Raw genomic sequence first — 626 nt, forward strand, 5'->3', positions numbered from 1 at the left:
AATCTACAGTTGTCCTGGAATAATGCATCAATGAAGGACACAATTTGATGAGTTTGACAGTACCTACCTTAGGATGAGCAGCTTGAACCTGTAGCACACTGTCTTCTGTTAGGTTATCACAGGACATGGGATCTGTCTTTCAAGTGAAATACTGTTCCCTACTGTAGATGGTGTGTGCTTCTGCCTGAAACCTATGAAGTGACACTGAAGCTTAACAGGAGCGTGAATATGGTATCTTCCACAAACATCCCTAACACTAAGGTCGACGTAAGTATGAAGATAATTTATATCACCACATGATAATGTCTTGCTCTCAGGCCACCCATGGGGAGTCATCTTCCATATCAATGTTTGTATTAGCATCTAGAAGTATCTAGTAATTAGAGAGATACCTAATAATTTTTACATTTTATCTTATCGGTGAATGTCAGCTTTGAAACTAACTTCTTTCTTCTCTCATATAGTACAATGAATTGGGGAAAACTGTTTTATAGGCAGCCCCATTTTCACTGGGTTCTTCATTGTACACCCCAACCTCATAGATTGATGTATTTAGCATGGATGAATTGTTAGTTGTCAGATTAAATTATATATATATATGTGTGTGTGTGTGTGTGTGTGTGTGT

At 37.9% G+C, this 626-nt stretch overlaps 1 pseudogene; it reads left to right on the plus strand.

The window, feature by feature from the left end:
- Positions 1-228: 228 nt before the first annotated feature.
- Positions 229-626, plus strand: part of LOC110335503 — a 4,980-nt pseudogene continuing 4,582 nt past the window's right edge.

Source organism: Mus pahari, chromosome 18 (genome assembly GCF_900095145.1).
Source record: "Mus pahari chromosome 18, PAHARI_EIJ_v1.1, whole genome shotgun sequence".
In the NCBI taxonomy this organism is placed as follows: Eukaryota; Metazoa; Chordata; class Mammalia; order Rodentia; family Muridae; genus Mus; species Mus pahari.